The following is a 15920-nucleotide window of genomic DNA, read 5'->3' as shown; positions in this document are numbered from 1 at the left end:
TTACATTTGGGATCCTCCAAAAGAGAAGAATGCAGCTAATGTATGTTGATTGAAGAGAATGTGACAGCATCCACTAACCCCAGTTTTTTAAGTGTGTTTTTTAAGTGTGTGTGTGTGTGTGTATGTTTGAAAGAGTGTGTGTATGTTTGAAAGAGTGTGTGTGTGTGTGTGTGGGGGGGGGGGGGGTGTGCAAGTGTGTGTGTGATAAAGATGGAAAAGGAGAGTGTGTTGTAAGTGTGTGTGTGTGTGTGTGTGTGTGTGTATTTGCAAGTATGTGTGTGAGTGTGTGTTTGTAAGAATGAGTGTGTGTATTTGTAAATGTGTGTGTCTGTGTATAAGTGTGTGTGTTTGTAAAAGTGCATGTGTGCAAGTGTGTTTGTGAGTGTGTGATGATGCAAAAAGGAGAGTGTGTTGTAAGTGTGTGTGTGTGTGTGTGTGTGTGTGTATTTGCAAGTGTGTGTGTGAGTTTGTGTTTGTAAGAATGAGTGTGTGTGTTTGTAAAAGTGCATGTGTGCAAGTGTGTGTGTGATAAAAATGGATGTAGTGTGTGTGTGTGTGTGTGTGTGTGTATGTGTGTATATATATATATATATATATATATATATATATACACAGTATATATATGCATATAGTCTGTGTTAAGTTTGTATATATGAATGTGTGTATTTGTGTTTGCATCTGTGTGTTTGGAAGTGTGTATGTTTGTTTGTCTTTATGTGTAGGTGTGTGTGTGTGCTTGTAAGTGTGTGTGTGTGTGTGTGTGTGTGTGTGTGTGTGTGTGTGTGTGTGTGTGTGTGTGTGTGTGTGTGTGTGTGTGTGTGTGTAATAAAGATGGAAAAGGAGAGTGAACATGTGTCATCTCAGTTTACTGTTGGCACTTCCATTAGCACTTAATATAGCAGACAGTGACTTAATAGTCACAATTTGAGGACTTTTATGGTGTATTTACATATAAAGACAGAGAGAGAGAGAGAGAGAGAGAGAGAAGAGAGAGAGAGAGAAGTAAAAACTCTGGATTCTCCATGGGATCCTCCAAAAGAGAAGAATGCAGCTAATGTTTGTTAACTGAAGAAATGTAACAGCATCCACTAACTTCAGTTTCTGCAGTCTGCAGTGGGAATCTCCAGTAAAGCACACAGCTGAGTCACTCCCAAGGCTTCTGGTATGCGCTTACTCAGATCCAGCTCAGTCATGAGTAAGGGGTTTGAACCCACAGCTGAAGCCACAGCAGCACAGGCTTCCTCAGCAGCACTCCCTTTCAGGAACCTGTACAAATAGAGACAATAAATATATCTGTTGTCTGACACAAAAGGTCATCACTGGTACTTAAATACAAAAACGCAAAAACATTGCAACTTCTGTCAAGGCAGCCTTTGACAGAAATGTAAAAAGCAAACTGAGCCGTCACATATGTGTTTTTCTCATGGGAAAGGAAGCACTTCTACCCACTTGTCAAGTCTATTGATTCAATAAGTCTGCTTGGCCTGGTGCAGCAGCTTTAAGTCTTACAGGCTCAGTTTCCACTGCAACAGCTGAGCTCATCCTGTCACTTTTAATATAAGTGTAACCCCTTTTTCTAATGGAAGTCAGACTCAAGTCTATTCAGTTCCCTGACTAACTACTTGGATATTTAACTGACTCTGGGTTTTGTAAGATAAATTCAGTTTAGGTATGAATTTATTAACATTTTATTTCTATTAACAGTGTATGCCCATTTAACCAGTATAACTAAAGGCAGTTGGAAAACAGGTTCCAGACAGAGGGGCCCTAAGATAACATTCAAAGAACTGCTTTCAAGTAGGATGACCAGTGACATAAATTCCAAGGTCATAGGGCAGCCTGGGCAGGAGACAGATGAGATAGGGAGACTATCTGTACCAGGGAGTGGAGATTCACAGAAACTTAATTGTCAGGCCAGAAATTACGACTGAAACATGCAAGTCACAGAGAGGCGTATACGTGTGGGGCCCAGAAAGTACCATCAGTGAAGACTGGACTTATAAACCAATTGTGATCACATGTAAAATTCAGAACGCCTTCTCCAGCCGTGGGTGACAGAGCTGTTTGTGAACTCTGCATCTCTGACTGTATCTTGTACAATCTTAAAACCAGTAAACTCAACTGTATCAAACCAATTGCTACGTGTGGCGGTCCATTACTCTGATTTTTCTGTAAACCAGCACGCAGATAATTTATCTTAACAGTTTACAGATCCAGACCACGAGGCAGGAGTGTTTGGTACAGTTATCATTACTAGATCACCATCTTGTAGGAACCTGCAGCAGCCGCCTTGGTTCATACTGAAACTATTCAGATACAAACATATGAGCCGATAGAGTTCCTCATACTTCTATAACCCCTTTTTCGCCCTCGTGCTATAAATACACAGGAGTCACACTGACATCAAACAAAACAGAATCCTGGGTTCACAACTATTGTTGGTGAGTGGGCTGGACTTCCTGTCTACCAATACATCTGGGATGTTAGTCATAGAATTATCTGGTAAGTATTCTATATATCAACTAAGTAATAACAACTAATAAGTACAATGGCATGAATCAAAACAAATAGCGCGTGCCTACCTAAGGACATGCTATACCAGTGTACCTGGCAGGAAATATGCAAATCCTGAGATATAATTACAATGGGAGCAGTAATGGAAAAGAGTAGCTCCTATTACCAGTGCTTTTAGTCAAACAATATTGACTTTTTAACAAATAGGAGAAATTAATGTTTCCCTTCACTGTACAGATTACATAAAGAATTTGGGTGTGTGGATGTGTGCAAAATGTATATAAATGACATGTTCATTCAACTTTTCTAAATATGTAAATCAGCAATATGAAATTAGAAGTTCCCCCTTAATTGTTGTCACCTTCGCACAGATTCGTATGATCAACTGAAAAGTATTAAAAACAATTCTTACAACCCAATGCTCCTAACTAGCATACCAAGAAAACCCAATTAATGCAAAATGGCGTTTAAGAAACTCAGTAAACGCAAAATGGAGTCCGCTAAGGAAAGGTCAAAAACGTACATTAGCTTAGAAGATTAAAGGTAACTTAACGTTGCATACATGTAACACATTTAACACATGAGTCAAAACAACAGTTCGGCAAATCTCTGTTCACGTTAGCAAGCTTGCAAGACTACCTTGGGAACCATGAGGAAATCCAGAGTTCGTTGTACTCCCATTGGAGAATGAAATCCAATAAATATTAAATAAAAGTTCACTCTTGCTGTTACAGTTGTAAACACGGGAGATGCGAACAGTTTTCCGTCACCAATAAACTCCATAGCAGCTACTCACGAATTACTCAGTAGTCTGTGATGCTTGACGGACAGGATGAAGTTCATGGAGGCTAACTTATTAGCTTCAGCTCCCAGCTCTGTGATGGTGAACCCAGCCCAAACATCCTCCGAGCTTCTCTTCATCAGGCACCGTGGACGAAGTTACACGCGTAAACGAACGCTTGCTATGAAAATTAGCTGAGTCCCAGGTCTCGTTGTTGCCCGTGTCTATTTTGAATACACAACTTAATACAGCTAAACCTCTCCTTAACAGACAGAAGACTACCCATTCATGCCACCTACAAATCCAACTTGCGCCAATAAAAAAAACTACTTCTCCTCACACAGGATTGGGTACAGCCTTGAAAAACAACGAATTCCAGCGGGAAACGTACATTGTTACTAAACAAGGGAAAAGGCATCATGGTAAATGTAGTTATTTCAAGCACACACACAGCGCACACAGTTTGAACTCCAACCACATAGCATTAACAAAATAAATCATTTTCTTAAAGGGTCTTACATGATGTTCATCTATGGTCATTAATGATGCCCCTAAGTCAACAGCTTGATAATGTACCACACTCAAAGACTGAGAGTTGGATTTTGTCTTGATGCCACATACATTTATTTCACTGATGTTTACTGTAAAACATGCCAAATACATTTATCAGGATAACAGCCCATGTCTTTCTCCTGCTGAGAACTGTTCTACTTCCTGCAGGAGTTAGCGTGGATACAGCAACCACCGTTTCTAGCGCGCTGCTGCCACCTAGTGGTAGAACTGGTGTACTTATTCATGAATTAAACCCTGAACACTTCTCAAAACTTGATGCATTTTTCACTTCAGGCAATAATCTTGCGCTGAGGGCGCTACAATAACATATGAGGCTATTAAATAATGAGACTAATGCTATATGTCAATCGTAATGAAAAATACTAATTATACTCGTACAGTGCATCCGGAAAGTATTCACAGTGCTTCACTTTTTCCACATTTTGTTATGGTACAGCCTTATTCCAAAATGGATTCAATTCATTTTTTCCTCAAAATTCTACACACAATGTAAAAGGGAAAAGGTTTTTTGAAATTTTGCAAATCTTTTAAAAATGCAAAAAATCACATGAGCACCGACGTTCCCCAACCCCAGACAGCAAGTCTCACACTGAACCCGATGTGTTTATTTCTGATCAAAGAATCAAGATTGTGAAGGAATACAAATATCTTGGTATCTTGATTGATAATCAACTCACTTTTAAAAAACATGTAAAAAAAATATGCACAAATTTAAAATTCACCTTGGCCAACTTTAGGCATCTTAGAAATCACATGTCCACCGAGGCTGCTAAAATGTACATGTTCTCGCTGATTTTATCTCACATTAACTACTGCTTACCCACCTGGTCTACTGCCAACTCCACTACCCTTAAACCAGTCATGTCTCTTTACAAACAGGCTCTCAAAATACTTGACAAAAAACCTAAATCAAACCATCACTGTTCAGTCCTCCATAAGTACAGACTTTTAAGTTGGGACAACCTGATCACATTTAAGAACTGCTGTTTAATGTTCAAAATCCAGTTTAACCTGGCCCCCCCACCACTATGCAGCCTAGTCACGTTTAGAACAGCAGCAACCAGTGCTACTCGAGGGGCAGCAAGAGGAGACTGTGATATTCCTTTAAAAAAAGTGTATTTGGACAGTCGGTTTTCTCAGTTAGGTCAGCCCGGGAATGGAACCATCTCCCTCAGAACATTAGAGAATCAACCTCATTCAACTGTTTTAAAAAGTAATCTCAAAACATGGTTGATAAATAACCAAAAATGTGATCACTAGTGGGTAAGCAGTAGAACTTGTATATTGGGATTGTATTTTATTTTATTGTATCTTGATTTATTGTCAATGTTATGTTTGATATACGTTAATGCCTTTTTTAGGTTTTATAGCCTTTTTCACTCTGGCAGGGGGACTGCCAATGGAAACTAGCCTTTTGGCTATAATTGGGTGCATTTACATTTACATTTACATTTAGTCATTTAGCCAAAGCGACATACAAGGGAGAGAATATTCAAGCTACGAGCAATAGAACCTGGTGTAACAATAAATAAATACTACTTTACATAAGAAATATAACAAAATGAAATAAAAAGAAAAAAAGAAGTGCAGAAATGTAACTGCTGTAATTGCAAGTTACGGACTAGTCGAAGTGCCAGTTAGGACGGGAAGTGCTCTCTGAAGAGTTGGGTCTTCAAAAGCTTCTTAAAGGTAGAGAGGGACGCCCCTGCTCTGGTAGTGCTGGGTAGTTCATTCCACCAACGTGGAACTACAAATGAGAATAGTCTGGACTGCCGTACTCGCACAGACGGCAGTGCCAAACGACGCTCACTAGAAGAGCGCAGCATCCTGGGTGTAACATTTGCCCTTACAAGAGCATTTAGGTAGGTGGGAGCAGAACCATCAAGCACTCTGTAGGCAAGCATAAGTGACTTGAACTTAATGCGAGCAGCTACAGGCAGCCAGGATGTAACAGCATCCACTAACCTCAGTTTCTGCAGTCTGCAGTGGGAATCCTCCAGTAAAGCACACAGCTGAGTCACTCCCAAGGCTTTAGGCATGAGCTCACTCAGATCCAGCTCAGTCATGAGTAAGGGGTTTGAACCCACAGCTGAAGCCACAGCAGCACAGGCTTCCTCAGCAGCACTCCCTTTCAGGAACCTGTACAAATAGAGACAATAAACATTGTGCCGTCTTCGGTATGTACTCTAATACGCTGACAGCTAGCTTAACTCTTCTCTAACATCAACACTCTGAAGACCACAGTTTCCAAGTCCACAGGTGTATTGACGTTAGAAAGTGTAAAACTTAAACATACAGAAATCATAGGCAAATCAATGCTATGCTAGTCTTGAAACATAAACATATTCACATTACGTACAAGTTCACATAACGGAACTACTAAATAAACATATATGGTTCCCGATAATGATATTAAGACAGTGAATACATACCAACGATGCTATGTTAGGTAGTGATGTTAGAAATGACACAGAGGCTTCGAAGCTTGTGTCGCGAAAGTGAAGCACTTCCAGACCGAGCTTGTATCTAGGCTTGTATTGTTTTGCCGAAATCACATCACTGGTGACGTCCGAAGCCTCATTTGAGTCAAGTGCTTCACGAAGTGGTTTGTTCTTTCACTTTTGGCGGGACGCTTTGACTATAAAATATCCCAATTACCATCTCGTACTCCTGGATTTGTTGTTAGTTGTCCAAAAGCACCCTCACAACCCTTTATTTTACAAGAGTACTGACCAGTATTCCAAAAGCACTTTAACTACCCTCTGTTCAAATATCATACAGAAGACAGTAGAGATAATTAACAGGCGCTTTTATCCAAAGCATACGCAATGCAGAGGAATCGAACCTAAGTCGTCCGCACATGAGGCGACGTCGCCAACCGTTGTGCCACCATACAATCGTTAAATTGATTGGTCATACAACATATTAGAGCAGGGGCGTCCCTCTCTACCTTCAAGAAGCTTTTGAAGACCCAACTCTTCAGAGAGCACCTCCCCTCCTAACTGGCACCTGACTAGCGCTTAACTTGCACTTCAGCAGTTACATTCCTGCACTTCTTTTTCCTCTTTTCTAGGTTGTTGTTTTTCTAATTCTCATGTAAAGTAGTATTTATTGTTACACCATGCTTTTTTATTGCTCTTAGCTTGACTGTTCTCTCCCTTGTACGTCGCTTTGGACAAAAGCGTCTGCTAAATGACTAAATGTAAATGTAAATGTAGTAGAAAGAATAGAAAAAGAAAGCCTTTAATGTGATTGTATTCGCATACAACGAAATTTGAATAAATGGAGGTACGTCTTTTTCACCATATGTTTGTGTGCATGTTATTTTAGCAGGCCTTCCACACCACAACAAATTAAATAAATTCACTGTTCCGAGAATCTTTCCTACAACGTATTTTTATTGACCAGCAGGTGTCACTAGAGTGCATTCGAAGCTTTGAGTAATGAACCTTTTTTCAACACGCCTGGCTGGAAAGCTTCGAGGGTTCATGAAGCTTTATTTCGCCATCACTAATGTTAGGCATGAGATGTATATAGAAGTAGCTATAGTAAACGTGAACATGAATTAATTTAACGTTGACATGAGTGAGTTCGTTTGCCTTTCTTTTTAAACTACAGGTCACGCGAATTGACATTTAGAAGCTCAGATTCTTAAAGTGACAGTGCAAATATAAAACACGTTAAGAAGTGCATAAATTATAACTGAAACACATTAGACTTATAAAATACTAACTTATTTCTATGTATTTTTCCTGAAACTTTTAACTAGACATATTGTAACAAAACAAACATATTGGGCCCTAAACTGAAAAGACAACAAGCACAGCGAACAGCCCTCACGCATTAGCAACCGTGCAGTGAGAATAGTTGGGGATACATTTACCTCAGATTTGGAATATACTTACAGGACATTTGTCAGTTTACACTGTGGGTTCTCCTTTAGGTCTAAAAGCAGTTTGACTCCTGATTCCCCTGGATCATTTCCTCCTAGATCCAGCTCTGTGAGATGACTGGTATTTGACTTCAAGGCTGAAGCCAGACTAGCACAGCCCTCCTCTTTGATATTGCAGGCTGAGAGTCTAAAGTGATAATATCATTAGCTCAAGGTAAAAGAAAACACAAGGTATTTACAGTGCATTTAAAGTAACACTATGTTCACCATTTTAGGGTATGCTTTTGTAGGTAGAAGTGTTGATTTTGTTAACGAAAACTTTAATGCTAAGATCAACCATTTTAAGGTGTAAAACACCTTACTTGGTGATTTATTCAAAAAAAGAATTGCCTTCACACACTACTGGTCCTGGGCAAGAGTATCCAACTATTATTTGAAATGAAGCACCATGTCTTTCATAGGCTAAGTAATACAATTCATCGGAATACAGGCCTATGCTTTCCATTATGCTTTCCCTTCAAAAGGGGGCGCAAAATGTCACCGTCTATGACATTGGGCTGGGTTGGAGTTTCAAACAAATATTTCTTTCAAATGCATTGATAGATTTGGTTCACTCTTTGTGCAGTGACCTTTCAGGTATGGTTGTGAATTATAAATGTACAATGAAGATTTGTTTATTTATTAGGGTTTAAAATCTAGATAGGCAACAAAATGTCAGTGTTTATGACTGGACCAGACTTTCTCCAAATGGCGTTGATAGATTTTGTTCATTCTTTTGTGCATGGATGTTTCAGGTGTATTGTAAAACTCAAACCAGCAGCAGTCTGAGACAGAACAGTCACAATTTGTGACCTGATGTAAAGGGTTATGTGAGGCTCGTTGTTATGCAGACTATGTTTGTAGGAGCCAAATCATAGGAAAATATTTTGCATTTGAATATTTAATTTACAATATTTAATTTAATTAAGTATTTATTTTGCATTTACATTTACATTTAGTCATTTAGCAGACGCTTTTGTCCAAAGCGACGTACAAGGGAGAGAACAGTCAAGCTAAGAGCAATAAAAAAGCATGGTGTAACAATAAATACTACTTTACATGAGAATTAGAAAAACAACAACCTAGAAAAGAGGAAAAAGAAGTGCAGGAATGTAACTGCTGAAGTGCAAGTTAAGCGCTAGTCAGGTGCCAGTTAGGAGGGGAAGTGCTCTCTGAAGAGTTGGGTCTTCAAAAGCTTCTTGAAGGTAGAGAGGGACGCCCCTGCTCTGGTAGTACTAGGCAGTATGTTCCACCAACGTGGAACTACAAATGAAAATAGTCTGGATTGCCGTGCTTGCACGGACGGCAGTGCCAAACGACGCTCACTAGACGAGCGCAGCGTCCTGGGTGTAACATTTGCCCTTACAAGAGCATTTAGGTAGGTGGGAGCAGAACCAGTAAGCACTCTGTAGGCAAGCATAAGTGACTTGAACTTAATGCGAGCAGCTACTGGCAGCCAGTGGAGCTCGATGAGTAGCGGGGTGACGTGTGCCCTTTTCGGTTGGTTGAACACCAGACGCGCCGCCGCGTTCTGGATCATCTGTAGTGGTTTCACCACGCAAGCCGGCAGGCCCGTTAGGAGGGCGTTGCAGTAGTCCAGGCGGGAGCTCACCAAGGTTTGCACCAGCAGCTGGGTGGCATACTGGGTTAGGTACGGCCTGATTTTGCGGATGTTGTATAGCGCAAAGCGGCACGACCTGGAGACAGAGGCGATGTGGGCCGTGAAGGTCAGTTGGTCATCAATAATGACCCCGAGGTTTCTTGCTGTTTTGGATGGAGCAAGAGATAAAGAGTCAGTATTGATCTTGATGTTGTGGTGGATGACCTGTTTGGCTGGGAAGACCATCAGTTCCGTTTTGGCCAGGTTCAGCTGAAGGTGGTGATTTTTCATCCATGTGGATATATCAGCGAGACAGTCCGAAATCTGCGCCGAGACCGTGGTGTCCTCAGGAGGGAAAGACAGAAACAGTTGAGTATCATCGGCATAACAGTGGTAGGAAAAACCATGCGAGCGGATGATAGGGCCCAACGAGGTGGTGTAAATGGCAAAGAGAAGTGGTCCCATCACCGAGCCTTGGGGCACCCCAGTGGTGAGGCGGTGAGGTACAGACAGCTGACCTTGCCATGACACGTTGAACGAGCGCCCAGTGAGGTAGGATTCAAACCAGGAGTGCGCATTGCCAGAAATGCCCATACTTGACAGTATGGACAGAAGGATGCGGTGGTTGACTGTATCAAACGCAGCTGATAAGTCAAGCAGGACGAGAGCCGAGGATTGAGCTGCTGCTCTAGCTGTTTTTAAGGCCTCCATTACAGACAACAGGGCTGTTTCGGTGGAGTGACCGCTTTTGAATCCAGACTGGTTCGGATCGAGGAGATTGTTCTTTGACAGGAACTCGGTGACCTGTTTGGAAGCTGCCCTCTCAATGGTTTTAGATAGGAGCGTGAGAAGTGAGACCGGTCGATAGTTTTCCACCTGAGTGGGATCGAGAGACGGCTTCTTGAGCAGCGGCGTTACCCGAGCCACTTTGAAAAGAGAAGGAAATGTTCCAGAATTAAATGAAGCATTAATCACCTGTGTTATTGCCGGTAAGACGGCAGGCGATATGGCTTGAAGGATGTTGGATGGGATGGGGTCCAGCGGGCATGTAGTTGGACGGCTACCTGTTAGGATTTTGGAGACCTCACTCTCGCTGAGAGGGGTGAAAGAAGGAAATGATGAGCCATTGACGGTTGCGCCCTTAGGGGGGGGAGACAGTTGGTCGAACTGTTGCCCGATGGCTGCCACTTTCTCTGTGAAAAAGGAAGCAAAGTTATCAGCAGTGAGGTTAGTAGCTGGGGGGGGAGGAGGAGGGTAGAGCAGAGTTTTGAAGGTGGAGAATAGTTTCCGAGCGTCAGTTGCACCGTTGATTTTGTCATTGAAAAAAGTCTTCTTAGCAGCAGTGATGCTGGATGAGAAGGAGGCCAGCAGTGTCTGGTAGCTTGCAAGATCGTCCAGCGCGGCAGATTTGTGCCACTTTCTCTCAGCCGCTCTGAGATTGGAGCGCTGCGTTCGGAGGGTATCACTCAGCCACGAATGAGACTGGGTAGATCGAGCAGGTCTGGTGGAAAGTGGACACAAGCTGTCCAAGCATGAGCTCAGAGTGGAGCAGAGAGCTTCTGTGGCATCATTGACACCTAGTGAGGAGAAAGTGGATAAAGGTGGAAGAGCAGAAGAAACCAGAGAGGAAAAGTGGGTGGGAGAGAGGTTGCGGAGGTTGCGCCGGAACGAGACCATCGGAGGGGGGACAGAGGGTTGCTCAATGAGCCGAACATCGAAGCGAATGAAGAAGTGGTCCGAGCAATGCAGAGGGGTTACCGTTAGGTTGTCCGTGGTGCAGTTCCGAGCAAGGATGAGGTCAAGCTCTTTTCCTGCTTTGTGAGTTGGAGGAGTGGGGACCTGTTGTAGGTCGAACGAGTGAACCAGGGTTCGAAAGTCAGCTGAGTTGGGATTGTCTAGGTGGATGTTCATGTCGCCAAGGATGAGTGTTGGACACTCCTGCTCAGGGATGGATGACAGCAGGGTGTCCAGCTCATGGACGAAATCACCCTGTTGTCCTGGTGGACGGTAGATAACAATCACATAAGTTTTAACAGGAGCAGTTACCATAATTGCATGATATTCAAAGGAGGCATACCTGTTTGAAGGCAGCAGTGGAGTGAATTTCCAGTTGTCTGAAATCAGCAGCCCCGTCCCACCTCCACGACCAGATGGCCGGGGAGTATGGGAGAAGGCATAGTTGGTGGAGAGTGCTGCCGGGGTAGCATTGTCTTCAGGTGTGATCCATGTCTCCGTGAGAGCTAAGAGCCCTAGGGAGAGGTGGTTGGCATAACCTGAGATGAAATCAGCTTTCTTGACTGCAGACTGACAGTTCCACAGGCCAACAGAGAAAGAGGTTACAGTAGATGAGGTTTGTTGAAGTGAGCGGAGGTTACCCAGGTGGCGCTGCCGTCTGCTGCGCTGTGATCTTTTTTGACAACCAGTGACAACAGAGATGCTACTGTGACACATGGCTATGGCAGAGTCAAAATGAAAAAGTTTACCTTGTTTGTGAACCTTGTTTCGGTGGACTTGTACAGGTAGACTTGTACGTCTTTACCCAAAAAGGTCTTCACACGAAAAGGGCTGAGCACGAGGGCTGACACTTCCGCTGACGCTTCAGCAGCAGCCCTATGGAAGTAGCATGCTCACTGATTGCACCTGGCTGAAGGCCCTCCCAGATCTTGATTACACAAAAGTGGCTGATTGTTGGAGGTGTGGCTTGACAAACCAGCCAGTGAGTGAAACTAACTTGGCAAACAGGGTAATTGCCAAGATAGTGCAAATTCAGAGTAATCCAAGTAATCTAAGTACAATTTAACTAGCAAAGCAGTACATAACTACACACACACAGTCCTTAAAGCCCTCTAGCTTTCTCTGAAGTAATTAAGACTGTAGTAAGCATTTATGTACCTGCTGTCCAGTGAAACAGGCCCTCCCAGATCTTGATTACACAAAAGTGGCTGATTGTTGGAGGTGTGGCTTGACAAACCAGCCAGTGAGTGAAACTAACTTGGCAAACAGGGTAATTGCCAAGATAGTGCAAATTCAGAGTAATCCAAGTAATCTAAGTACAATTTAACTAGCAAAGCAGTACATAACTACACACACACAGTCCTTAAAGCCCTCTAGCTTTCTCTGAAGTAATTAAGACTGTAGTAAGCATTTATGTACCTGCTGTCCAGTGAAACAGGCCCTCCCAGATCTTGATTACACAAAAGTGGCTGATTGTTGGAGGTGTGGCTTGACAAACCAGCCAGTGAGTGAAACTAACTTGGCAAACAGGGTAATTGCCAAGATAGTGCAAATTCAGAGTAATCCAAGTAATCTAAGTACAATTTAACTAGCAAAGCAGTACATAACTACACACACACAGTCCTTAAAGCCCTCTAGCTTCTCTAGCTTCAATTTTGAGTGAACATCTGACAGTTAGTGATGTAAAAATCTGTAATGAATGGTATAAGCCAGGTAATAGCATGAGCCAATCAGACTGTATTCTCGCAAATAATGCCCCGAGGTACGGAGAGAAAATGATAGATTACAACTCCCATTCATTTCAATGGCCAATGCTATGCTTGCTACGCTATACATTTCTATGGACAATGCTATGCTAGCTACACTATTCATTTCAATGGCCAAAGCTATGCTAGCTACCCTATTCATTTCAATAGCCTATGCTATGCTAGCTACTTTAGCCAAGGAAGATAAATCGTGGTTGATTGCGTGTTTCTACAGACACCCCTTGTTCTAGGAAAGGATAAAACCTGTACTGTTACAATGGCTGACAGATGAGAATATTTGTATCATTAACAATTATGTTTAACATTTATAGTCATGATTTTCCGAGACCGAGCCATCGTGATGTCCTAACATAAATAAAAGCACTATATGAACACTGCAAATGGCAGTGAATAAATAAATAAGCACTAAACTCAATCGCGTGGATATAGACATAGTGGAATAGACACATCTACATTCTGCAACAGTACCTCCACCTCTTCCCTGGCGAACGTAGGTCTGGGTTACCGGTGCTTGCTTTGAAATTATTTTGATCAGTCTCTGAAGTTGCTTTCACGTTGCCTGTGGAGTGTGCACGTTGCAATAGCATGCCCTTATAAGGAGCTGGCGGGGCGTTTCTGTATGCAAGTTCAGGTGCATGAGAAAACGGGTTCAATTAAGAACACATTTCAAGGCGTTCATGAATCCAGCGGAGATCTTTTCTGAGGTTGGTAAGAAGATATTTAATAAGACACTTAAGAAAATGTTCGAGAATGAGGTCCATTATTTATTCACAACTCTGTGTTTTCAATTATTGAACTGCGCCGAATCGCATCGCATCGAATCGAATCGTACTGAATCGTTTTTATCAACATGGATCTTTTCTTGTATCGTATTGTGCCCATGTATCGTGATACGAATCGGATCGTCTTTGTCATGAGAGATTTACACCCCTACCACTTGTGCATCAATACTTTTAGTTAGGGGAAAAATACAAAAATATCAAGGCATGTGAGACTTCCTAAAAAAGTCAAACAGGCCTCTGTCCCTGAAGGGTTAACCCTTTTGCCCTGTGTAAGCAGAGGGGTTTGTAGCCTTCCCGACTCCAAGATAATAATTTGATACATATTCATGAAGGGATGGAGCTATGGGGTGACACCCCTTGTTCTAGGAAAGGATAAAACCTGTACTGTTACAATGGCTGACAGATGAGATTTAGGTGAAACCCTTGAGTGATACCTCTGTCTCTCTCTTCCTTGAATCTGTATCATTGTACAAGATTAAACCTGTTTCCTGGACTGATCATATCTCAGACTGAGTCTCCAACAAATATATGGTATGGAAATTACTATCATGTGTGTGTGTGTGTGCGATTGTGTGAAAAAGATGGAAAAGGATTAATAGTGACTCCTTTATATGTGAAAAGCATTACAGTTCACTGTCACTGTCAAATTCACTGATAGCAACTCAGTATTTGGTCTTGTGATACTCACCCTAGTCTCTCCAGTTTACAGTTGGGATCCTTCAGAACAGAAGAAAGATGCTTCACTCCTGAGTCTCCTGCTTCATTCTCACTCAGCTGCAGCTCTCTCATGTGTGAGGGGTTTGATCTCAGTGCTGATGCAAGAGAACTGAAGCCTTCCTCTGTAATAATGCACTTTGACAGGCTGTAGAGATAAAAGAAAAAATATTCTCTCTGTAGCGTGGAGGAGGAATAACATCTCATCTCAGTTTACTGTTAAGAATACTATATAAACACTTCCATTCATGATATAATTCATGATAATATTTCATTTCAATTTTTAATATTTCAATTCATCTTTGTCTGTAATGATGGGGATACTTTTCACTATTTTCAAGCATATTTTATCAAGAAATGAAAAATTTAAACTGATCCCACAGAACTCAATTGAAGCATCAAACTACACTCAACTACACAGTTGGGGTTCTCCAGTCCGCTAGAGAGTTCTTGGACCCCAACATCTGTTGTCACTGAGATCCACATTTTTGTGAGTTTTGAAGATGGTTTGCTGAGGATACATGCCAGTGCTGTACAGCTCCTTTCAATGAGCCCACAGCTATTGAGCCTTAAGGGGAAAACAGCCACCAGTGACTATAAGCTCTATGAAAAGGACATTGCTGCTACAAGCATATTTTACAAAAGCAAGCTAGTTGTTTTCTTTAATATAACAAATAATCCTCAATACTTAATCTTGCATAGTATCTCCTCTGCCTAAATCACATGTGTGTATTTTTACATAATCTTTTTTTATCTCTACAAGCCTGGGTGTACTATCCTGTTATTATTCGGAGTGCATTAGTGTCTGTCACTGTCAGAGGGCTGGTGAATAGGTGACAAGAAAAACAGAATACTGTGTTGTGAACAGTGGCTTAACGTAGTAACAACGGGCCCAGGTGCAAGATATTATGACGGGCCCCCCTAGTGAACGCTAAAAAAAAAAAAATCGGTTAAAATCGTAGCGTTCCCTACTTCCACAACCGCGTCTAAAAGAAACACTAATCAAAGGTGTTTGTTATCGATATAAATAGTGTTTAATTAATCATCCTTACATATTTCAGAAGCGATGGGTGTGTACACAATGAACTAAGTCTTGTTTGACTTTCAGCAGGAACATTTCTTACTGTAAAAATTGTTAACTGTTGCATGGTTGCTGACACACCACTGAGGGCAGAAGCAGCGATGCTGATCCCAGCTGAACTGCTGCACTGCTGACTTCGTGGGCTGGCGACTAGTTGACGGCTAGTTAAAAAGCCAAAATAATCTAATTTAGGCAGCTTTGCCGCCTTCTCCTCCTGTTCTTTTTTCTCTTGCCCTTTTCTACTTCCACTCTTGTGCTTAAAAGGCATTGTTACAAGTAAAGTTGTGCTGTGCAGTGCTCAATGAACTAGGTTATCAGACCTTCAGACCTAGGTTATCAGAATTGGTTTAACTATCGTATTGTATTGTCACATGATCAAATAGAGACTTGACATTGGACAACAACATACATATTACCCAGCAATCATCATTGCTAATCACAAAA

At 41.9% G+C, this 15920-nt stretch overlaps 1 long non-coding RNA gene across 1 annotated transcript; it reads right to left on the bottom strand.

Moving 5' to 3' along the window:
* Positions 1-5971: 5971 nt before the first annotated feature.
* Positions 5972-14402, bottom strand: LOC105910592. The gene is made up of 3 exons (XR_004165108.1): positions 14370-14402; positions 7774-7947; positions 5972-6007 (listed from the first exon to the last, which is right to left on the bottom strand). It is a non-coding gene; the product is annotated as an uncharacterized LOC105910592 (long non-coding RNA).
* Between the last annotated feature and the right edge of the window lie 1518 nt (positions 14403-15920).

This window comes from Clupea harengus, chromosome 2 (genome assembly GCF_900700415.2).
Source record: "Clupea harengus chromosome 2, Ch_v2.0.2, whole genome shotgun sequence".
NCBI classification, from domain to species: domain Eukaryota; kingdom Metazoa; phylum Chordata; class Actinopteri; order Clupeiformes; family Clupeidae; genus Clupea; species Clupea harengus.
This window is presented reverse-complemented; position numbering and strand designations above follow the sequence as displayed.